The sequence below is a fragment of the Heterodontus francisci genome, chromosome 5, assembly GCF_036365525.1.
Source record: "Heterodontus francisci isolate sHetFra1 chromosome 5, sHetFra1.hap1, whole genome shotgun sequence".
Taxonomy (NCBI): domain Eukaryota; kingdom Metazoa; phylum Chordata; class Chondrichthyes; order Heterodontiformes; family Heterodontidae; genus Heterodontus; species Heterodontus francisci.
Window position 1 is genome coordinate 17,575,199 of NC_090375.1, and position 24,537 is coordinate 17,599,735.

Below are 24,537 nucleotides of genomic sequence, written 5' to 3' on the forward strand. Positions count from 1 at the left end.
GTTCAATGTATAAAACGACCCACTATTTCTGGCTTTCACCATCTTAGTATAAGTTTATCCCAGAATTTCTCAATTTGATTAAGAAAAGGTGCACAAAGGCAACTGGTTGACTGCCTGCGTGGAGAGCCGATTGAAATTGTCTCACTCAATCTACAATTTCACAGCTCCGCTCAGATTCCTGACTTCTCGACGCGAGCTGACTTCATGTCACAATCTTCAGCATTGAGGCAGCTCCAGACTGGGCACCGGAATTCTGCCAAACAGGTGGGCGTTGTGTTTCTGGTGTGAAACTATCCAGAATTGACATCTTAATCTGCAAAGTGTAAAGTTAGATTTCGGAAAATTATAACGGCTGTAAACCAATGAAGTGATTAATTCAACGTAAATCAGTTCCACTCTCCACTGTGTCAGAATTTAACTCTCAATACTTCGGATGCAAACACGTTGGCGGCTGTTACACTGCGAATCGATTCCCAACGATTTAGATCTGAAAAATCAACACCCGCTGACACTGAGCGCAGTGCAAATATGACATTCAGTAGCTGGTAGGGTTATCAACTATTTTGTTTGCTTTGCAACGTTGCCATGTCTGAACATCAGATGGCTTGAAAACCTGGTGAGAATAAAGAAATGAGAACAGGTTTCGAAAAATCAGTGTAAATTTATTCTCCAAACTCGCAAGAAGCCAAGGATAGCAGCAGCAGAATTGTACTCAACCACAATCGGTAACCTCATGGCCCAGCATATCCCCCACTCTACCATTACCATCAAGCCAGGAGACCAACCCTAATTCAACGAAGAGTGCAGGAGGGCATGTCAGGAGCAGCACCAGGCATACCTCAAAATGAGGTGTTAACTTGGTGAAGCTACAACACAGGACTACTTGAAAACAGCATGGGATAGACAGAGCTAAGCGATCCCACAAACAACGGATCAGATCTAAGCTCTGCAGTCCTGCCACATCCAGTCGTGAATGGCGGTGGACAATTAAACAACTAACTGGAGGGGGTGGCTCCACAAATATTTCCATCCTCACTGATGGGGGAGCTCAGCACATCAGTGCGAAAGATAAGGCTGAAGCATTTGCGACAATCTTCAGCCAGAAGTGCCAAACTGATGATCCATCTCGGTCTCCTCCTGAAGTTTCCAGTATCACAGATACCAGTCTTCAGCCAATTTGATTCACTCCACATGATATCAAGAAATGACTGAAGGCATTGGATACTGCAAAGGCTATGGCCCCTGATAACATTCCAGCAATAGTATTGAAGACCTGTGCTCCAGAACTAGCCATACCCCTAGCCAAGCTGTTCCAGTACAGCTACAACAATGGCATTTACCCGGCAATGTGGAAAATTGCCCAGGCATGTCCTGTACACAAAAAACAGGACAAATCCAACCCTGCCAATTACCGCCCCATCAGTCTACTCTCGATCATCAGTAAAGTGATGGAAGGTGTCGTCAATAATGCTATCAAATGGCACTTGTTTAGCAATAACGTGCTCAGTGACACTCAGTTTGGGTTCTGCCAGGGCCACTCAGCTCCTGACCTCATTACAACCTTGGTTCAAATATGGACAAAAGAGCTGAACTCAAGAGGTGAGGTGAGAGTGACTGCCTTTGACATCAAGGCAGTATTTGACCGAGTATGGCATCAAGGAGCCCTAGCAAAACTGGTCAATGGGAATCAGGGGAAAACTCTCCACTGGTTGGAGTCATATTTAGTGCAAAGGAAGATGGTTGTGGTTGTTGGAGGTCAATCATCTGAGCTCCAGGACATCACTGCAGGAGTTCCTCAGGGTAGTGTCCGAGGCCCAACCATCTTCAGCTGCTTCTTCAATGACCTTCCTTCAATCATGAGGTCAGAAGTGGGGATGTTTGCTGATGATTGCACAATGTTCAGCACCATTTTCGACTCCTCAGTCCATGTAGAAATGCAACAAGACCTGGGCAATATCCAGGCTTGGCTGATAAGTGGCAAGTAACATTCGTGCCACACAAGTACCAAGCAATGACTGTCTCCAACAAAAGAGAATCTAACCATCTCCCCTTGACATTCAATGGCATTACCATCGCTGAATTCCCTCACTATCAACAGCCTGGGGGTTACTATTGACCAGAAACTGAACTGGAGTAGCCATATCAATATCATGGCTACAAGAGCAGGTCAGAAGCTAGGAATCCTGTGGCGAATAACTCACCTCCTGACTCCCCAAAACCAGTCCACTATCTATAAGGCACAAGTCAGGACTGTGATGGAATTGCCTGGATGGGTGCAGCTCCAACAACACTCAAGAAGCTCGATACCATCCAGGATAAAGCAGCCCGCTTGATTGGTACCCCATTTACAAACATTCACTCCCTCCACCACTGATGCACAATGGTTGCAGTGTGTACCATCTACAAGATGCACTGCAGCAATGCACCAAGGCTCCTTAGACAGCACCTTCCAAACCACGACCTCTAACATCTGGAAGAACAAGGGCAGCAGATGCATGGGACACCACCACCTGCAAGGTCCCCTCCAAGCCACACACCATCCTGACTTGGAACTATATCGCCGTTTCTTCACTGTCACCGGGTCAAATTCCTGGAACTCCCTTCCTAACAGCACTGTGGGTGTACCTACCTCACATGGACTACAGAGGTTCAAGAAGGTGGCTCACCACCACTTCCTCAAGGGTAATTAGGGATGGGCAATAAATACTGGCCTGGCCAGCAATGCCCACATACCATGAATGAATTTTTAAAAATCATGGGAACACCATCACCTCCAAGTTCCCTTCCAGGTCACATGCCAATTTAGACATATGTTACCATTCCATTGGAGATTTGATAGAGTTGCTCAAAATCATGAGGGATCTGGACAGAGTAGATAGGGAGAAACGGTTAGCATTTGAGGAAGGGTTGAGAACCCGAGGACACTGATTTAAGATGATTGGCAAAAGAAACAACAGGGACATGAGGAAAAACACCTTTATATAGCGAGTAGTTAGGATCTGGAATATACTGCCTGACAGTGTGGAGAAAGCAGATTCAATTTGGCTTTCAAAAAGGAATTGGACAATTATCAGAGGAGAAAAAAATTGCAGGGTATGGGGAAAAGGCAGGGGAGTGGGACTATCTGAATTGCTGTTGCAGAGATCTGACATGGACACAGTCTGAGTGGCCTCCTTCTGTGCTGTAACCATTCTATATTCTATTACTCCTTCAGTGCCATGGATCAAAGCTTTGAATTCCCTACCAAACACCATCATGGAATTATCTGTAATCAATGTAATCTCCTGGACATTCTTTAAATTAGCTGGACATTAGAAATAAACAATGCTCACTCAGACACCTTGCTTGGATTTTGATGTAAAGGAGGAAAAATGGACCAAAGATTGCCCTGATTATGATAGCAAATTTAGTTTGCAGCTACATCAAGCTGTTTATGGACCCTCAGCATGTGAAGAACAGTGTGCTGAGATTTTATTTGTCCCTGGGGTTTAAAGGATGGGTTTGTATGCACTGTTGCAGCTACTCTGTTCAGTTAGACTATACCAAATTAATCTATTCTTCATGGACAAATGTTTGAAAAACAACACACAACATCCTCCAGTCCCTCCAAAAGAAGAATGTGGTTGATCCTGTCAGAAAAATCCTTGAGCAGATGCCCAACATCATTTGGGAGCACGTCATCCCAAGTCTAGCAAACAAGTACAGAAATGTTGCTTGCCTGGTGTCAGAAGAGCCCTTCCTTTCAGATCATTCATGTGAAAGCAAAGCTCCGCAAAAGAGCACGGAACCCATCTCCTCCTGGATTATTCATTAAAAGAAATTCTGGAGAGAAATGCAATGGTTTTTGCAAGGTTTGTCCCTAACTTCTTTACAACACAATTCTATGAATTGTCCCTGGCGATGTGCACAGAGACAAAATGCATTATTTTATATGTTTGTTCTCAGGAGGTTGTCACTGGCAAGGTTGCATTTATTGCCCATCCTCAGCTGCCATGAGAAGGTGGTGGTGGGGTTTATTTTTGAACGTTTGCATCCGTGTGATGATGGGGCTGGGTCGGGAATTCTAAGATTTTACCCAGTGACAATAAAGGAATGATGATATGTGTCTAACTCTCTCCCACTCTCCATAAAGACCCATGTCGAGCAGCAGTGGGTCCAGACAGCCCGGTAAGTGGTCGTTCTGGCCGATGAGTTTGCTTTAATTTACAAGTTGGTTTCCCAGGGGAGAACCTTTCCAAGTCACCCACACAAATCAGAAAGGGACAAAGACAGGGAAGGTGATAGGAGCCCAAGCAGTCCTGGGAGAGAAAAGAAAGCAGAAGACACAGAAGAACCTCCTCTAGCCAAAAAGGAAGGTGCAGTGAGCAAGAGTGAGACCCAAAGACCTGTGCGCTTCCATTGTAATAAAGCAGGGCATTTAAAAGCTGACTGCTGGAAACTAAGGGGAAAACCTGTAGGGTTAATCAGGGCACAACCATTCAGTGAAGACAGGAACCTGATGGACAGCACAGCAAGCTGTGCATTTAACTGCAGTAAGGGTGAGACCCAGGAAGTCTACCACTGCAAGTGCAGGAAAATTTAATAGGGTTGCTGAGGGTTATCAGGGTTTGTATCTGAAGGGAGTGTCACCCTATACACCTCGAGTGGGGCAAGCAAGCCCATGGTGATTCTCAGGGACACAGGGACCACTAGATCCCTTTTACGGGGAAAAGGCCTGACCTTTGCCCCAGAGAGTGCAGTGAACACCAGAATGGTGGTGAATGGTATTGGAGGGCAGTGTATGCCTGTACCTGTACACCAGGTGCACCTGGAGTGTGACCTAGTTTTGGGACCGGTGACCATAGGGATTGTCCCTAGTTTGCCAGTGGACGGGATTGATTTGCTCCTAAGTAATGATCTGGTGGGGGTGAAGATGGTGCCCCCCCCAACCCCAGTAGTGAAAGAAAGACCGCAGGAGGTTAGAGAGACAGGGCAGTGGCGGAAGACTGGCCCCTGCAATTTCCCTGAATGTGTAGTGGATCAGGCCATAATCAAATCAGCTCTCCCAGAGGAGACTGCATTGGCACTGCAGGCAGATGACCATGAGGTCTGCCTGTCCGACATTTTCTTTGGAAAGTTAGTAGACCCAGGGAATGAATTAAATGGATTTTCCCTCAGTGAGGCTCAGTGAGCCAACTCAGTATTGCGAGAGTTAGCACAGGCAGCCCAATCTGAAAGTGAAGCAGAGGGAGTCCTTGATCGCTACTATTTAAAGAATGAGGTACTGGTGAGGAAATGGAGTTCTCCTCACAGACCTGACAGCAATGAGTGGGCAGTAGTTCATCAGTTAGTGGTGCCGCAGAGATACCAGAGAGAAATATTAAGAAGGGCCCACAAGACTACACTGGCTGTACATGCTGGTATATGAAAGACCAAAGCCCGCATAAGACAGCAGTTTGACTGGCCAAAACTCCACAAAGACGTGGTGGAGTACTGCAGGAGTTGCCACATGTGCCAGGTTGAGGGGAAACCCCAACCTACAGTGAAACCTGCATCCCTAAGTTCTGTACCAGTGTTAGGAAGACCCTCTAGCAGAGGGCTGGTGAACTGGAAGGGAACTCTGCCGAGAACAAAAAGGGACAGGCAGACACAAGGCTGGCAAAAGGATAGACAGAGAAGGGGAAAAAGTGACCAAGAGGGCATGTTAAAGGAATCCCAGATGAAAACCCCTACTGTCCAGTCAGCCAACCCTGAAAAATGTGAAAAGTTAGACCCCATATCCTCCTATCTAAATGCAGACACTAGAAGCACCCCAGCAGAGTTGCTAACAGTATTCACAAGAACCTTCAGAGACAAAGAAAGACCTCTAGGGGGGCAGAGAAACCATGAGGGTGATGCCTCACTGAGTCAAAGTTCCACTGGGGAGTGTAGTAGAGTCTGCACAATTACCTGCAGGCAGGAACGTCCTCTGGGACAAAGGGGAGATTAGCAAAGAATCACCCCACAGTCCGAAAAAAAGTGACCTGTAGTCAAAAGCCTTTGTATGACTCAGCAAAGCACTGAAAGAGAGTTCAGGATAGACTCGCCAACTACTGACTCTTTTTTTAAAAAAAAGAACCACATGTTTTTTGGGATGCCAAAAAGGGGGCAATTAAAGCAGCACTGGCACCAAGAGAAGCCAGGCTGTAACAAATTTTAGGATTTATGAATGAATGGGAATGAATAAGAGAAAGGCATGTTTTTTTTCTGTATCTTACATTTTTCTCTCGACCCTTTTAATGAAATGCTCTTTTCTCAAATTGCATTTCATTCCATTGGGTGTGGAGGTGTCATGCTAGGCCCCCACCTGCCAAGAATGAGGCACATTAATTTTGTCATGAACATTGATTTTGTCATAAACATTGATTTTAAACTGTTACTGGAGTTAAGAAAGGACTTGTTAAACAGATCAGCTGTGGCTGGAAAAGACATTTGCATATTAACTGACAGTGTTTGGAAGGACAAAGCATTCATTCCCTGACATATTCAACCCACAATGGACTTTTGATCACCAGACGTTGAAGGCGTGGGAGTTCGCATTCCAGTATGACTGCTAAGATGGCCAAATACACAAATGGACTTTGTCAAACCAGCTAGTCACATCACTAACCTACTGGGCAACCTGTGTTGTTTGAATTTGTACAAACAATTTGGGAAAGAAAGTCTGTTTGTTCCTGGACTGAGAAGATCTCTCCCCTGTCTGCTCTCATCTCTTTCTCACAAGCCTCTGAATCCACATGAACCCCAAGAGGGAAAAGTCTCCTGCAGCGAACAAGGTTTAAGAAGAATACTGGGCCCCGAAAAGCAAGATCTACCTACAATCAAGCACTCTACAGTGAGCTCGAAGAACCGTAGCAAAAACTCTTCAGATATTGCCTCAAATCTTTCCACTTTATTTTTCTTCTCTTTTCTGTCTCTTGCATGTGTGTATCGCGTATGCATGCTAGCGTGGGCACGTTGTGTATCCGTAGGCATTAACTGAATTTAAATTTAAGTTTAATAAATTTCAACTTTTCTTCTTTAAACCTAAGAAAACCTGTTTGTGCTGGTTTCTTTGCCTTATAATTGGAAAGCGGTGAACAAGGATTCACCAAGGGGGAGCTAAAAACACACTGTTTAAAAATAAAACCCTGTTACAATAAGACCAGGTGAAGGCTGAAAGGGAACCCCAGACCTCTTTCTCACCCGGTCGTAACAGTCTACCTTATCTCAACCTGTAAACCTGTCTGTAGATTCATTTCTGTAGTTGTAACCTAAAGGTAAGTGTTGTCCAGGTAAATACAGTCGAGTTTTTATAAAGCCCTCATATGAACACAACCTGAGTTTGTCAATGTTAAAATACCTTAATAATTATCATATAATTTTATATACAGATTATTTCTGACAATGTTTTTATATATTTGATCAATGAATAAACCTTTTTTAAAGGAAAAAAGGCCATTAACTCTCAGTTGGTTATGTAAGTGCAACTTAAGTGGCAGCAAACAATACCAACAAGAAAAATACATACAAGATTCAAAGTATATTTAAAAAAACACAGAAATTGCCAATATATGCCAACAGTGAAAAGTATCCAGTAAATATTCCCTGGAATTTCAGTATACTTTAGGAGCACCTTCTTTATAGCATGAAAACTACCCTGTAACATTAGCGACTGCCAGCTGTTGGTGTCTTGGTCAGCAATTAATTTTCTGCAACATCTCCAGAATACCAACTGTGCTGCTCCCTTTGTGTTTGTGATTCCTTGCTTGCCTTTCCACATTCATATACTTGTTTGCATTGTTTTAAAATGTCACAAAATCTAATTGATTAGAATATGTTCAGTGCCTTATTTATCTATAAATGACAATTTTCTGAATAAAGTATCTTGCTGATTACACAATTGGTCAGCACAGAGAAGTTAAATCTCTTGTGTGTCTCTTCGGAAAACATTTGACTATAACTAAAAATGTTTTCTATATGTCAGTAAAGTTACCCTGTTTCACTTGGAATGAGCTTTTATGTCACTTTCAAATGTGCAAAGGCTCAACTACTTTGAAACAACAAGATTTGCATTTATGTAGCACTTTAGCAAAATGTCCCAAGGTGCTTCAGAGGAGCATTATCAAACAAAATACGACACTAAGCATTATAAGGATCTATTAGGACAGATGACTAAAAGGTTGATCAAAGAGGTAGGGTTTAAGGAGTGTCTTGAAGGAGGAAAGAGAGGTAGAGAGACAGTGAAGTTTAGTGAGAGAATTTCAGAGCTTGGGGCCTAGCTAGATGAAAGCACAGCTACCAATGTCAGCTATGAAAATCAGAAATGTGCAAGCGGCCAGAATAGAAGAAGCTCAGAGATCTAGGAAGGTTGTAGGGAGTTATAGAGAGAGGGAGGGGTGAGGCCATAAAAGAACTTGAAAACAAGGATGAGAATTTTTAAAACTGAGGTGTTGTCTAACAATATAGGTCAGCGGGCAAATGCAGGTCAGCGTGCAAAGGGTGATGAGTGAATGGGACTCTGCGCGAGTTAGGATACATGCAAAGTTTTGGATGAGAGCTGTTGTTTACAAAGGGTGCAAAGTGCAAACCTATGACATCCAGATGCTACTACTGAGATTTGTTGTATTGCAAGGTTCAGTCTTTCCAAGATGGAAACTAAATATATCGTAGTTTATTTCACAGGTGTTCTATTCATACATATTTATAGAATATGAACAAATGTCGATACCATCCTTCCTTGTTAAATCATCACTTTGTTTTTGATCTGAAAGACTGATCTTGCAAAAGTTTCTTGACATTCTTGTAGTTCCTTATGGTTTGTTTGCTTCCAATCTGACATGATGGTGAACAGATGTGTAAATATATGGCAAAACAATTTAAGCAAAATGTACTGAAAATCAGTAAGTTTTAGGCACCAGTATAAGAATTCAGCACAGAAATAGACCATTCGGTCCAACAAATCCATTTCAGTCTTTATGCTCCACAAAAGCCTCCTCCCACCCTTCTTCACCTAACACTGTCAATCTATCCTTCTATTCCTTTCTCCCTCATGTGCTTATTTAGCTTTCCCTTAAATGCATCTATGCTGTTTGCCCCAACTCCTCCTTGTGGTAGTGAGTTTCACACTGTAACCTCTCTCTGGGTAAAGAAGTTTCTCATGAATTTTCTACTGGATTTATTCATGACTATCTTATACTTATGGCCCCCAGTTCTGGTCTCACCCACAAGTGGAAACATCTCTATATCTGTCCAATCAAACCCTTTCTTAATCTTAAAGACCTCTATTAGGTCAGTCTTCACTTGAGAGAAAAGAGCCCCAGCTTGTTCAATCTTTCCTGATAGGTATATCCTCACAGTTCTGTTATCATTTTAGTAAATCTGTTTTGCATCTTCTCTAATGCCTTTATGGCCTTTTCGCAGTTCTCCAAGTATAGGCTAACCATAGTTCCATACAAGTTCAACATAACTTCACCTTTCAATTCTATCCTTTTAGAAATGTATCCCAGTGCTTTTTTTGCTTTTATGGCTTTACCTTATGTAAGTTAGTTTTTAATTAAAAATTTTATTCAGCATAAAACTAGAGGGCATAGATTTAAGGCGAGAGGGAGGAGGTTTAAAGGGGATCAAAGGAGTAAATTTTTCACACAAAGAATAGTGGGTATCTGGAATGAGCTGCCTGAGGAGGCGGTGGAGGCAGGAACAGTGGCAACATTTAAGAGGCATCAGGACAGGTACTTGAATGAGCAAGGCATAGAAGGATTTGGAATTAATGCAGGCAGCTGGAATTAGTATAGATAGGCATTATGGTTGGCATGACGCGGTGGGCTGAAGGGCCTGTTTCTATGCTGTATGACTCTATGGCTCTATGACTCTAAGTGGGATCCTAGGGTGCATGGCTGGTCACCTTCTGGAGAGTTGAAGTGATCAGGACTAAGTTTGGGTCACCATGTTTTGTGTGCCAGGAACAGGGAGTTCAAGAAACTTTCTGCCAGTGACTTGGTCTCATTTCTTGCAAATCCGGATGGGGACTCGTACAAGTTCATTGGGTTCAGGATCAGATCAACCTGGTGCACTCAGCTTCTTCATCCCAGAGACCACCTACAACGTCCACCCTGATGTTCACATAATCTCTATTACAGTAGTGTGATATTAGAAAAGGTACGTTCACAATAAATTCACCCATCTGGCTAGTTTAAAAAAATCTGATGGCAGCTCGTTCCTCTCTAATGATTATTGGAAATTCAATTCTGTCACACCAGCACAGGCTCCAGTGGTGCAAGAAACTCAAATGCTGCTGTTCCAAATTCCACCAGGCTCAACATCTTTCTCTAAATTGAATATTGTTAACTGTTTTGGGAGCATTCCCATTCAACAAAAACACCATATAAATTTGCCTTTACATTTGAGGATCAGAGTTATACATGGACTTGCATCCCACAAGGCTTTCCTAATGTGCCAATGAATTTCCACAAGCATATGCCCACTGCTATTAAGATCTTTTCACAACCATCATTTTTGTTACAATATGTGGATGATTTATTGTTGGTTACCAGCACTAAGGAAGAGCTTACACTCTGAGAAGAGCTCCAAAAGTTATTGCAGAAAGCAGGATTACAACTTAATCCTCACAAGGCACAGTTGGTGCAGCAGCTCTTCACCTTTTTGGGTGTGTCAGTGTCAGCCACTGGTCAGGAACCTGATGCACTGAAGGTACCGACTATTCAAAGACTCTCACTGTCCACTTCTAAGACTGCTTTGTGATCTTTTCTCAGACTAGTCGTTTATCCTGATGTTTGCTGAATTGGCAAAGCCTCTATATGACCTACTGAGAAGGAAGGGTGACAATGTACAGTCTGATTGGACACCGGAGCACACTAGCATCGTCCAGTCCCTCGAGCAGACAGTAATGCAGGTGGCACATTTAATAGCCCCAGACCTTAACAAGCTGCTCCACTTCGAAGTAGTGCAACCAACCAAAGTCTGGCCACAGTTCTCTGTCAGGATGTACAGGAAAACCTGTTGCTGATCATGTATGCATCACAAGTCCTCACCGGAGTTGAGAAAACCTGCGACCCCTGCAAATGGCATTTGTTAGCCACCTTCTGGGAAGTAAAACATTTTACATTCATCACAGGCTTATAGACAATCATCGTCCACTCCATTGAATTTGTTATTGAGACCTGGGGACAGATTGGTCTCTTCTGCTCGGCTAAGTCATTGGACATTGCTGCTAATGGAGCGTCACTTGCACATTACACCACACTACTACCTCAAATGATGCAGTGCCACATGAATGTCCTCTCCCCCTGCTTAACTTCATGGCACATCCAGTTCAGAAGTCTGCGATCAAAGCAGTCCTGAAATTGACATCAAAGGCTCATCATTCCATGGAAATGGGAGGCTCCCAACTGGATTTGCTGCCATTCTTTCAGTGCAATAGCACTCTGACTTTCCCAGGGTTCTCCTGCACAGCATTCCTCAGAACCACACACCTTGCAGCTGCACTCAATTCTCTCTCCATGCACCTCCTCACATCTCCATCTGAGCAGCCAACACTCACATTCATCCGACTGCACTCTCACACCCATGCCTCACAGTCACCCTCCATAAATATTGTCCTTCCCTCCTATCCACACCAGCCATTGCAAACACTCATAACTCTCTGCTTTCTCTCCTTGCAGAAGAGAACACACAACCTCGGGGAGAGGCAGAGGCAGAGGCAGAGACCTGTGGGGACTAAGCCCTCCAATGACAGGCACCTTGTCGGCAACAGGTAATGCATACCCATCTGATTCACTGGGAAGGAGGTCTTGTTCTAGGAGGCTACTATGAAAGCATGAGTCTCCTGAGATACTGGTGTTTACGTATGCCAAGATTAGGGGTCTTGCCTCCTTCCAGCTGGATCTTGGTATCTAGCCCTCTGCCCCGTAACTGAGGAGAAAGCAGCTGCTGTTGGTGTGACTTCTCCTCTTGCCCCTCATCTGAGGTGTAAGGTGGAGCTGCATAAGCTGCCCCCATGCTGTGGTGAAGACTGGCAGCAGGAAAGTGCAGCTGAAGGTGAGTGAAATGCAAGACAGGTGAAGTGCCTTCCAAGAAGTTGGCAATCCCATGTCAAGCAGTGAAAGCACTCACTGGTAAGAAGTGCTATGAACAGCAGCCTCTCACTTGACCATGGTTGGAGCTCTTCAGTTTCACTGATCAAAGTCTTCCCAGCTTGTCAGTTTTACTGAAGAAGTTCTTCCCGATGAGCACTTGCCTCAGTTATCCTGGTGAGCTGCTGACAGGTTGGGAAACGTGGCCTGGCTGTTAAAACCAGACTTGAGGGTTAAAACAGTCCTTAATTATCTATTTGAATGTTTAAATGCCTTACCCAACAGCAGTTCAGGGGTTCCCTGCTCACCTTCAATCCCATCCGGTGGGGGGGGGGGGGGGGGGGTATGATGTCAGGATCCAGACCCGATGACAGTTTTGGGGGATTTAACTACACGCACCCAATCCTGCCTTCCCTTGCCTGTGAAAATACTCCCCTATGTTTTGAGTGTGAATGTGTGCTGGAGGACTGGAGAGCAACCAATAAGGTACCCATTTTAGAAAAGGGAGACAGAGTTAATCTGCGTGATTAGAAGCCAGGTAGCTTACTATCAGTTCTAGAGAAAGTTTTAGAGTCTCTAATTTACAATGAAATTACCATGTATCTAGATAAAGAGAAAATACTTAGAAATAGCCAGCACAAATTCCATGCTTGACAGAATTCTTTGAGAAGGTAACATACAAGAAGCAATGCAGTGAATGTAGTGTACATGACTTTAGGAAAGGCTTTGATAAGGTATCACATGGTGATTATTAATAAGTGTGAGGGGTGTTGAATTGGGGGAAGGATTGCAAACCAGATTCAAAATTGGTTAGAAGCAGGAAAAATGAAAGTAGATGTTAAGGGAAGTTTTCAGAGTGGTTTTGTTTTCTGGCCACTTCTCCTCACTGTGCATATTAGTGACTTGGACATAGGCTTAGTGAAATTTGCAGAGGATACCAAAATAGGAAGTACAGTTAATTCATTAGAAGACTAAAGAAGCTGCAAAACAATATTGGTAAAACGTGGCAGATGACACTTAATGTCAATAAGTGTCAGGTGATGTATTTTGATTTAAAAAACGGTAATTATACTCTGAATCGAAGCAGTCTGGTGCTATGGATGAGCAAAGGGTCTTGTGGGTACATGCTCAGAGAACATTAAAGGCAGCATTTCAGGTGGGTAAAGCTGTTAAAAAAAACTAACAGAATTTCAGGTTTTATCTTGAGTTATAGAATAGAATAACAAAGAGGTAATGATGAGCCGATGTAAGACCTAATTTAGAGTACTGAGTGCAGTGTTGGGCTTGACACGATAGGAAGGATATTGTGGATTTAGAGAGGTTACAATACAGATTAAAGAGGATGCTGCCAGGCGTCAGCCATGGCCCAGTGGGTAGCACTTTTATCCGAGTCACCATGCCTTTTTTTTATTCTTTCATGGGATGTGGGCATCACTGGCAAGGCCAGCATTTGTTGCCCATCCCTAATTGCGCCTTGACAACTGAATCGCTTGCTAGGTCATTTCAGAGGGCAGTTATGAGTAACCACATTGCTGAGCGTCCGGAGTCACATGTAGGCCAGACCAGGAAAGGATTTCACCATATTTACTCTATCAAAGCTGTTCATGATTTTGAACACCTCTACTAATTCCCCCCTTAACCTTCTCAACTGAAAAGAGAGTTTTGTTGAGTTTGGATTGGACATCTGCTCCTCAGCCTCTGCCAATGTTGTTTGACTAGGAGCTGCAAGACAGTGGCTGGGATTACTCCCACTGGTTTCTCTGCAAGTGGAGAGTCTCCTGATTTCCTTTACTTGCCATCTACAACAGCATAGCTGAAAATGCACCAGTGGGAAATTACAAGTGTGACCCTGCCTCCATTAACTCTTCAGTGCAGTCTGTTGGAGTTCCATAAAAAAAATCAAGCTAACACAGTTCTTTAATTTGTAGCAAAACTACCCTGGCATCACTGTTTATAACAACAAATAATACCCAAATTTGTTTTGAAATTTGACTTGTTTGGCATTATAAGCTGTCAAATCTTTAATTCCCAATTGCCATTGACATAAACCAGATCCACTTGAGGGGTTTGCCTAATGTTAGTGCCAATTCCAATGTATTTGTACTGTAGACATTCAACCACCAGAACCTGGGTGAGCCTGTATAATTGTTTTACCCTTTTATGTATCATCAGTCAGCAGAGAAGTTAAATTACATCAGCTCATGCTAGGTTTGATCTCGATCCTTGAAGTAAAAGGATGTGTTGCCCCATTATATATCACAGCATTGCATTTTACGAGTACTCCACTCATCAAAAATGAAGGCTTTCAAGATTGTGATTAGTGGTGCAGAGAATAATATACATGGTCTAAGAATAGCAGATGAGTTTATGAATGGGCACCGTGCCTAATCGACACTTACTTTGAACACATTTTTCTGATTTTGCTTCATTTTTCCTTTCAGTTTGTTTTAAATAAACAACCTTTGGCCAACTCTTCAGCTTGAGGCTAGTGATATCTCATTTCCAAAAATTACATTTGTGGTAGATCATACCTGTTGCCAATTAGTGAATTTGTTTGATTTGCCTGATGTGGTGTGCATGGTACTGATCCAAGAGATGTCATTAGGGACATATCTCTTGAAACTTATTCTGTGTTTCTGTCCTGCCTCAACGTTAGTCATTAGTATTCATGCAATAAAAACAAAAAGTGCTGGAAATACTCAGCAGGTCTGGCAGCATCTGTGGAGAGAGAAGCAGAGTTAACATTTCAGGTCAGTGACCTTTCATCAGAACTGGCAAAGGTTAGAAATGTAATAGGTTTTAAGTAAATAAAGTGGGGGTCGGGCAAAAGAGAACAAAAGGGAAGGTGTTGCTAGGACAGAGGATCACAGAGAATAACTGACAAGGAGGTCATTGGGTTAAGGCAAAGAGTGTGTTACTGGTATAGTGAAAGACAAAGCAGTAGTGCAGAGAGGGTGTTAAATGACAGAATAATGAAAGCCCGAGCCAAAAGCACAAACATGAAAAAAAGTGAGCAGGCACATGGTAAAAAAAAATGGAATGATGAAACAAACTAAAATAAAATAAATAAAAATAAAAAAGGGGGGCCAGTTATGTTTTGAAATGATTGAACTCAATCTTTAGTCCAGCAGGCTGTACCGTGCCTAATCGGTAAATGAGGTGCTGTTCCTCGAGCTTGCGTTGATGTTCACTGGAACACTGCAGCAAGCCGAGGACAGAGATGTAGGCATGAGGGCAGGGGTGTGTGTTAAAATAGCAAGCAACAGGAAGCTCGGGGTCATGCTTTCAGACTGAGTGGAGGTGTTCCGCAAAGCGGTCACCCAATCTGCGTTTGGTCTCCCCAATGCAGAGGACACCACATTGTGAGCAGCGAATACAGTATACTAAATTGAAAGAAGTACAAGTAAATCGCTGCTTCAGCTGAAAGGAGTGTTTGGGGCATTGGATAGTGAGGAGACGAGGTAAAGGGGCAGGTATTACACCTCCTACGATTGCATGGGAAGGGGATGAGGTGTCGGGGGTAATGGAGGAGTGGACCCGGATGTCACGGAGGGAATGATCCCTTTAGAATGCTGACAAGGGAGGGGAGCGGAATATGCGTGCGGCAGTGGAGAAATAGTGGAGGACGATCCTTTGGATGTGGAGACTAGTGGGGTGGAAAGTGGGGACAAGGGGAACCCTGTCACAGTTCTGGGAGGGAGGGGAAGGGGTGAGGGCATAGGTGCCGGAAATGGGCTGGACACGGTTGAGGGCCCTGTCAACCACAGTGGGGGGGAATCCTCAGTGGAGGAAAAAGGAAGACATATCAGAAGCACTGTTGAGGAAGGTTGTATCATCAGGGCAGATGATTTGGAGACGGAGAAACTGAGAATGGAATGGAGTCCTTACAGAAAACAGGGTGTGAAGAAGTGTAGTCGAGGTAGCTGTGGGAGTCGGTGAGCTTATAATGAATATTAGTAGACAGCCTATCCCCAGAGATGGAGACAATAAAGGTGAGAGAAGGATGGAAATTGGAAGCAAAGTTGATAAAGTTTCCAGTTCGGGGCGGGAGTAGGAAACGGCACCGATACAGTCATCAATGTACTAGAAAAAGAGTTTGGGGAGGGGGCCTGAGTAGGACTGGAACAAGGAATGTTTGACTATCCCACAAAAAGACGGGCATAACTAGGACCCATGTGGGTACCCATCATACACGGTATTCATGCATCTTTCTTTGGTTAGGAGGATAGGTGGCCAACTCCACAAACCTTCATAAATGGCATCATTATGGAGAAGAACACCTCCAGTCACCTTTCCTTCCCACTAACTCTCTGAGACGACAGCTGTGACCCGAGGGGAAGTTGATGTACAAATGCCAAATTAAACTGTGATTTGAAGTAGAAGTTATACAGATACATGCTTGGATGTATTAAATTACAATGCAGCGCATCAGTACACCACCTGCAAGTTCCCCTCCAAGTCACACATCATCCTGACATGGAACTATATCGCCATTCCTTCACTGTCACTGGATCAAAACCCTGGAACTCCCTCCCTAACAACACTGTGGGTGTACCCATCGCAGATGGACTGCAGTGGTTCAAGAAGGCAGCTCACCACCACCTTCTCAAGGGCAATTCGGGACGGGCAATAAATGTTGGTGTTGCCAGTAACGCCCACATCCTATGAAAGAATAAAAAAAACCACTATGTAATGTAAAATGTATTTAAAAATCCAAATTGTCAAGCTTATTAATTAAGCAGATTGGTGTGGCTTTGGGTCACAATAAGTTGGATGATAGGCTCTTTTAGACTGAGAGGAGCATTACAATATGTAATGCATTGTATTGTGATGGTGCTAAAGTTCTAAGACTTAGCTAAGATGTAACCTGGCTACATGGTCTAATGTCTGCAAATAAGATCACTAAAAGGTTAATTACTGTTACATATGTGCAAGAGTTCCTTCTGCCATTCAATTAGATAATGATTGATCTGTACCTCAACTCCATTTATCTGCTGTTTCTCCACATACCTAGGTACCTTCACCTAATAAAATGTCATCTACTCCAATCTTGAAAATTTTAATTGTCCTTGTCACATCCTGCCACTCAGAGGACACTCCCTTTACCCCAACTCTCTGTCTCCGACCTGCTAACCAATTACTAAGCCCTATCACAAGGTTAACTCCATGTCCATGTGTTCCCATTTTTGCTAATAACCTTATCAAATGCCTTTCATTTCATTTTTACTAATCATCTGTTGTAGCCAAGACTGTTGTTTCAGCCTTCCACTTGAACAGCTTGAAGGTCAGGGAAGAACTTCACGTCCAGTTCTGTGGCCGACCACTCACCCGCGACCCAACACCAAAATACCTTGACATCAATCTTGACCATACGTTGACCTACTGGCAACACCTCCAGAACACCAGAGCCAAGGTCAAGATGAGAATGAATCTCATAAGGAAATTGGCGAACACTACCTGGGGCAGCAGAGCCAACACACTACGCACTGCTTCATTCACTCTGATCTACCCAACAACAGAGTATTGCTGCTCAACCTGGCTCAGGAGCCGGCACACAAACGTGGCAGAAATCCACCTCCAGAAAACCATGAGGATTATTTCTGGAATGTTGAGACTAACACAGCTCAAGTGGCTTCCTGTGCTAGCACACATTGAACCTCCTGATGCCCACCGGGAAAACATTCTCCTCAAAGAACACCACTGGCTGACAGCTAACAAAGCACTCCTTTGACACAGGGCCTCAAAAAAAACCACACACTTGCCTGAAATCAGATAGCCCCTACTGGAACACACTCCATACCCAATAAGCAGACAACAGCCCCACCTCTTGATGGCGCACTTCCTGGTTGACTACTAACATCAACAACCACAATCTGGTAACTGATCCAAGCGGCGAAGTCCCAGGTTTCAACCTCCCATGGAAAATCTGGACAACCTTCAGCCACTTGAGGACAGGCCAGCTCAAATTGTAACTGTGGCCATACAAGTCAGACCATTGTCCACATATTGAACTCTTGCCCTGAAAGATCCATTCCTGATGCCATCACAACCATTCACACTGCATCAGCCACTGAATGGAACCTTGACATCGAACTATAACTGTTTACCCCGACATACGAATATATATATATCCGTTAGCAAGGAAAATTTGCAGATTGCAACAGGTGCTTGCAAATTTCCTGTTCCCAATCAGAAAAAATAATAATGACTGACTTTCTCTTCTTTCTACTTTTAATTTAACTTACTTCAAATTTGTTGGAGCACAGAAGTTTATCTGTGGTACAAGATGAGCATTTGGGGGACACAAAACTGAAATGCTACAGTACCTCCACTGGTGTTAGGGTAAAATTGCAGTGTGACAAGTTTCCATATCGAACTCCCATCATAAATAAAAGCAAAATACTGCGGATGCTGGAAATCTGAAACAAAAACAAGAAATGCTGGAATCACTCAGCAGGTCTGGCAGCATCTGTGGAAAGAGAAGCTGAGTTAACGTTTTGGGTCAGTGACCCTTCTTCGGAACTGACAAATATAGAAAAGTCACAGATTATAAACAAGTGAGGTGGGGGTGGGGCAAGAGATAACAAAGGAGAAGGTGCAGATTGGACCAGGCCACATAGCTGACCAAAAGGTCACGGAGCAAAGGCAAACAATATGTTAATGGTGTGTTGAAAGACAAAGCATTAGTACAGATTAGGTGTGAATACACTGAATATTGAACAGCAGCAAGTGCAAACCTGAAGAAAAACAACCTGAAAAAAACAGTGGGTAAGCAAACTGAAGAAACTAAGATGAAATGAAATAAATGCAAAAAAAGATTGTAAAAAATGTAAAAAGGAATGTAAAAAAAAAGGAAGAAAAAATAACTAAAAATGAAAGTAAAATGGGGGGCTGTCATGCTCTGAAATTATTGAACTCAATGTTCAGTCCGGCAGGCAGGTTCCCATCATAAATAACTTTACTTGAAGGCCTCAGTCTCTCTCGATAGTACAGCAAAGCCCCATTACTGCTAAATACTAGATAGTTACCTCCAATTGATGCATTTGGTATACCATCCTGCTCATATCTTCAACTTTAGAAATATTAAGAGATATAAATTAAAGACACTTTTCTATGCAGCGAGTGGGAATGACCTGGAACTCGCTGTCGACGAGGGTAGTGGAAGTGCTGCCAATCAATGATTTCAAAAGGAAATTGGATGGGCACTTGAGGGAAATAAACTTGCAGGACTACAGGGATAGAGCAGGGGAATGGGACTGACTGGATTGCTCTACAGAAAGCTGGCATGGATTTGATGGGCCAAATGGCCTCTGTCTGTGCAGTAATGACTCTGTAATACAGGCAAAAGAAAGATATCTAAACACCACTCAGTTATGGATAGAGTTGTGAAATTCCATCTCCAAAGCATCAACAAGATCCTAATTTTAAAAAAAAAATGCAATTTGACTTGTTTTTTCCCCCTTATTCTTTCCTGGGATGTGGACATCACTGGCAAGGCCAGCATTTGTGGCTTATCCCTAATTGCCTTTGATAACTGAGTGACTTTCTAGGCCATTTCAGAGGGCAATTAAGAGTCAACCATATTGCTGTGGGTCTGGAGTCACGTGTAGGCCAGACCAGATTTCCTTCCCTAAAGGACATTAGTGAACCAGATAGGTTTTTACGACAATCAATGATATTTTCATGGCACCATTACTAGCTTTCAATTCCAGATTTTTATTCATCAAATTGAAATTCCACCAGCTACTATGGTGGGATTTGAACCAGTGTCACCAGGGCATTAGTGTAGGCCTTTTTAAATTTATTTTGAAATACTTTTTTGTTATTTTATTTTATCTTTTTTTTAAACCATGTTTAAACTGGGTTTTTCAGGTTTGTGCTTTTGGCTAGGGCTGTTCATTATTCTGTCATTGACACTCTCTCTGCACTAAGGGTGGCACAGTGGTTAGCACCGCAGCCTCACAGCTCCAGCGACGGGGTTCAATTCCGGGTACTGCCTGTGTGGAGTTTGCAAGTTCTCCCTGTGTCTGCGTGGGTTTTCCTCTGGGTGCTCCGGTTTCCTCCCACATGCCAAAGACTTGCAGGTTGATAGGTAAATTGGCCATTAGAAATTGCCCCTAGTATAGGTAGGTGGTAGGGAAATATATAGGGATAGGTGGGGATGTGATAGGAATATGGGATTAGTGTAGGATTAGTGTAAACGGGTGGTTGATGGTCAGCACAGACTCGGTGGGCCGAAGGGCCTGTTTCAGTGCTGTATCTCGAAACTAAACTAAACTAAACTAAACTAAACTAAACTAATGCTTTGTATTTCACCACACCATTAGAACACTCTCAAAGAACAAAGAAAATTACAGCACAGGAACAGGCCCTTCAGCCCTCCAAGCCTGCGCCGATCCAGATCCTCTATCGAAACATGTCGCCTATTTTCTTAGGGTCTGTATCGCTTTGCTTCCTGCCCATTCATGTATCTGTCCAGATACATCTTAAAAGACACTATCGTGCCCGCGTCTACCACCTCCACTGGCAACGCGTTCCAGGCACCCACCACCCTCTGCGTAAAGAACTTTCCACGCATATCCCCCCTAAACCTTTCCCCTCTCACTTTGAACTCGTGACCCCTAGTAATTGAATCCCCCACTCTGGGAAAAAGCTTCTTGCTATCCACCCTGTCTATACCTCTCATGATTTTGTACACCTCAATCAGGTCCCCCCTCAACCTCCGTCTTTCTAATGAAAATAATCCTAATCTGCTCAACCTCTCTTCATAGCTAGCGCCCTCCATACCAGGCAACATCCTGGTGAACCTCCTCTGCACCCTCTCCAAAGCATCCACATCCTTTTGGTAATGTGGCGACCAGAACTGCACGCAGTATTCCAAATGTGGCCGAACCAAAGTCCTATACAACTGTAACATGACCTGCCAACTCTTGTACTCAATACCCCGTCCGATGAAGGAAAGCATGCCGTATGCCTTCTTGACCACTCTATTGACCTGCGTTGCCACCTTCAGGGAACAATGGACCTGAACACCCAAGTCTCTCTGTACATCAATTTTCCCCAGGACTTTTCCATTTACTGTATAATTCACTCTTGAATTGGATCTTCCAAAATGCATCACCTCGCATTTGCCCTGATTGAACTCCATCTGCCATTTTTCTGCCCAACTCTCCAATCTATTTATATTCTGCTGTATTCTCTGACAGTCCCCTTCACTATCTGCTACTCCACCAATCTTAGTGTCGTCTGCAAACTTGCTAATCAGACCACCTATACTTTCCTCCAAATCATTTATGTATATCACAAACAACAGTGGTCCCAGCACGGATCCCTGTGGAACACCACTGGTCACACGTCTCCATTTTGAGAAACTCCCTTCCACTGCTACTCTCTGTCTCCTGTTGCCCAGCCAGTTCTTTATCCATCTAGCTAGTACACCCTGGACCCCATGCGACTTCACTTTCTCCATCAGCCTACCATGGGGAACCTTATCAAACGCCTTACTGAAGTCCATGTATATGACATCTACAGCCCTTCCCTCATCAATCAACTTTGTCACTTCCTCAAAGAATTCTATTAAGTTGGTAAGACATGACGTTCCCTGCACAAAACCATGTTGCCCATCACTGATAAGCCAATTTTCTTCCAAATGGGAATAGATCCTATCCCTCAGTATCTTCTCCAGCAGCTTCCCTACCACTGACGTCAGGCTCACCGGTCTATAATTATCTGGATTATCCCTGCTACCCTTCTTAAACAAGGGGACAACATTAGCAATTCTCCAGTCCTCCGGGACCTCACCCGTGTTTAAGGATGCTGCAAAGATATCTGTTAAGGCCCCAGCTATTTCCTCTCTCGCTTCCCTCAGTAACCTGGGATAGATCCCATCCGGACCTGGGGACTTGTCCACCTTAATGCCTTTTAGAATACCCAACACTTCCTCCCTCCTTATGCCGACTTGACCTAGAGTAATCAAACATCTGTCCCTAACCTCAACATCCGTCATGTCCCTCTCCTCGGTGAATACCGATGCAAAGTACTCGTTTAGAATCTCACCCATTTTCTCTGACTCCACGCATAACTTTCCTCCTTTGTCCTTGAGTGGGCCAATCCTTTCTCTAGTTACCCTCTTGCTCCTTATATATGAATAAAAGGCTTTGGGATTTTCCTTAACCCTGATTGCTAAAGATATTTCATGACCCCTTTTCGCCCTCTTAATTCCTCGTTTCAGATTGGTCCTACATTCCCGATATTCATTCAAAGCTTCATCTTTCTTCAGCCTCCTAGACCTTATGTATGCTTCCTTTTTCCTCTTAGCTAGTCTCACAATTTCACCTGTCATCCATGGTTCCCTCATCTTGCCATTTCTATCCCTCATTTTCACAGGAACATGTCTCTCCTGCACGCTAATCAACCTCTCTTTAAAAGCCTCCCACATATCAAATGTGGATTTACCTTCAATCAGCTGCTCCCAATCTATATTCCCCAGCTCCTGCCGAATTTTGGTATCGTTGGCCTTCCCCCAATTTAGCACTCTTCCTTTGGGACCACTCTCGTCTTTGTCCATGAGTATTTTAAAGCTTACGGAATTGTGATCACTATTCCCAAAGTAGTCCCCTACTGAAACTTCAACCACCTGGCCGGGCTCATTCCCCAACACCAGGTCCAGTATGGCCTCTTCCCAAGTTGGACTATTTACATACTGCTCTAGAAAACCATCCTGGATGCTCCTTACAAATTCTGCTCCAGCTAGACCTCTAACACTAAGTGAATCCCAGTCAATGTTGGGAAAATTAAAATCTCCTATCACCACCACCCTGATGCTCCTACATCTTTCCATAAGCTGTTTACATATTTGTACCTCTATCTCACGCTTGCTGTTGGGAGGCCTGTAGTACAGCCCCAACATTGTTACCGCACCCTTCCTATTTCTGAGTTCTGCCCATATTGCCTCACTGCTCGAGTCCTCCATAGTGCCCTCCTTCAGCACAGCTGTGATATCCTCTTTGACCAGTACTGCAACTCCTCCACCCCTTTTACCTCCCTCTCTATCCCGCCGGAAGCATCGATATCCTGGGATATTTAGTTGCCAATCATGCCCTTCCCTCAACCAAGTCTCAGTAATAGCAATAACATCATACTCCCAGGTACTAATCCAGGCCCTAAGTTCATCTGCCTTACCTACTACACTTCTTGCATTAAAACAAATGCACCTCAGACCACCAGTCCCTTTGCGTTCATCATCTGCTCCCTCTCTACTCTTTTCCTTAGTCACGCTGACTTCATTATCTAGTTCCTTACAGGCTTTAGTTACTACCTCCTTACTGTCCACTGACCTCCTTATTTGGTTCCCATCCCCCTGCCACATTAGTTTAAACCCTCCCCAACAGCGTTAGCAAAAGCACCCCCAAGGACATTGGTTCCAGTCCGGCCCAGGTGTAGACCATCCAATTTGTATTAGTCCCACCTCCCCCAGAACCAGTCCCAATGTCCCAAATATCTGAACCCCTCCCTCCTGCACCATCTCTCAAGCCACGCATTCATCCTGACTATTCTTTCATTTCTACTCTGACTATCACGTGGCACTGGTAGCAATCCGGAGATTACTACCTCTGAGGTCCTACTTTTTAACTTGGCTCCTAACTCCCTAAATTCTGCTTGTAGGACCTCATCCCGTTTTTTACCTATATCATTGGTGCCTATGTGCACAATGACAACTGGCTGTTCACCCTCCCCTTTCAGAATGTTCTGCAGCCGATCTGAGACATCCCTGACCCGTGCACCTGGGAGGCAACATACCATTCGGGAGTCTCGTTTTCGACCACAGAACCACCTATCTACTCCCCTTACAATCGAATCCCCGATAACTGTAGCCCTTTCACTCTTTTTCCCACCCTTCCGAACAGCAGAGCCAGCCACAGTGCCATGAACCTGGCTACTGCTGCCTTCCCCTGGTGAGCCATCTCCCTCAACAGTATCCAAAACGGTATACCTGTCTAACCGGTCTAACAAGAGCTGCAGCTGGACACACTTCCAGCACGTGAAGGAGTCAGGGACATCAGCGGTGTCCCTGAGCTCCCACATTGAGCAAGAGGAGCATAACACGGGTCTGAGATCTCCTGCCATTTTCAATCTTAAGCTTAAGTTAGTCTTAACTTAGATAAACGAAAAAGGAACGAAAAGTTTTCACCAATCACAGGAAAAAAAAATAGAAAAAGCCTTACCTTATCTGCACACCACCGAGTCCTTTTTTTTTGGTTAGAGGAGGAGGGCAGGTGGGAGACACTACAGGTGTAGTGTCTCGGGTTCAGCCGCTGCCCAAATATATAGGACTTACTTACCCAGCTGCCACCTCGCTCTCCCTGTCGCCGCTGCAAAAAGAAACCGCCAAAACAACAAGGTAAGTTTATATTAGATTAGAGATACAGCACTGAAACAGGCCCTT

The 24,537-nt window shown here is 43.9% G+C and overlaps 1 long non-coding RNA gene across 2 annotated transcripts in view; it reads right to left on the reverse strand.

Moving 5' to 3' along the window:
- LOC137369759 (uncharacterized) overlaps positions 1-24,537 on the reverse strand; it is a 64,134-nt gene that overhangs the window by 17,416 nt on the left and 22,181 nt on the right. For both annotated transcript variants that reach the window (XR_010975006.1, XR_010975007.1), the window contains exons 2-3: positions 24,317-24,463; positions 18,419-18,511 (exon numbers count right to left, since the gene is read on the reverse strand). This is a non-coding gene — a long non-coding RNA (uncharacterized lncRNA). The remainder of the gene's footprint in view (positions 1-18,418; positions 18,512-24,316; positions 24,464-24,537) is intronic.